Below are 940 nucleotides of genomic sequence, written 5' to 3' on the forward strand. Positions count from 1 at the left end.
GTTCGAAACAAGTCATGAAGACTTGGTGCTAGAAGAGCCAAGAGTTCTACATCTTGATCCAAAGGTAACCAGGAAGAGACTGTCTTTCACAGGCAGCCAGGACAAGGGTCTGGACCACACTGACTAGTCTTGAGCATACATATGAGACCTCAAAACTCAGCCTCCACTGTGACACACTCCTCTAACAAGGTTACATTTTCTCCATTGATGCCACACCTCCTAATTGTGCCACTTCCCTTGGGCCAAGCATATTCTAAAAATCACACTCCACTCCCTGGCACTCAAAGGCTTGTTCAAACACATGAATCTATGGGGACCAAACCTATTGAAACCACCACAGTATTCAATCATTAATAATCCTTTACATTGACCCCTGGAAATGGCCAAAGAGATACCTTGTTGTTGATATTGTTCTTCCATCAGTCAGGGGCAGAACAGATTGCAGTTCTCTGTTCATCCTAGCTTGATGCCTGGATTTGTGGCCAAAGCTGTGTTATGCCTAAGACACATAAACATCAAATCAAATCAAGTCCAAGCAGTGCAGCACAGGAGGATAAAAACAGAGACCTGTGTTTTACCATGCCACTCAAGGTAGGTAGGGAAAGACATCACAGATGTGCCCTCTGCCCATGACACAAGTCTCCACCTTGTGGCGCAGGCAGGCTATAGACACACAGAGCCCTGCTGACCACCACACAGACAGACTTGCAGAACCCTATGCCAATCACACATCTGCCCTCCACACACTGCAAAGGTGGGTATTAGACACTCGCAGCCACCACACAGAGTAGATAGAGGATGTCACCCAGGAGCCTGCTAGCTGTGTGGCCAGCCTGCAATGGGAGTCATTACAACGTGGAAGTATGTGGTGGACAGAAAGAGAAGTAGAGAGATGTAACTGGAGACTCGAGGGTGGAGAGAAATAGCCTGTTATGAGTGG

At 47.3% G+C, this 940-nt stretch overlaps 1 non-coding gene across 1 annotated transcript; it reads left to right on the forward strand.

Annotated features, from left to right (window-relative positions):
• The first annotated feature begins 368 nt into the window (after nt 1-368).
• Nucleotides 369-512, forward strand: LOC117720301 (small nucleolar RNA SNORA48). The gene has a single exon (XR_004608312.1). It is a non-coding gene; the product is annotated as a small nucleolar RNA SNORA48 (small nucleolar RNA).
• Nucleotides 513-940: the final 428 nt, after the last annotated feature.

Source organism: Arvicanthis niloticus, chromosome 14 (genome assembly GCF_011762505.2).
Source record: "Arvicanthis niloticus isolate mArvNil1 chromosome 14, mArvNil1.pat.X, whole genome shotgun sequence".
Lineage (NCBI taxonomy): Eukaryota > Metazoa > Chordata > Mammalia > Rodentia > Muridae > Arvicanthis > Arvicanthis niloticus.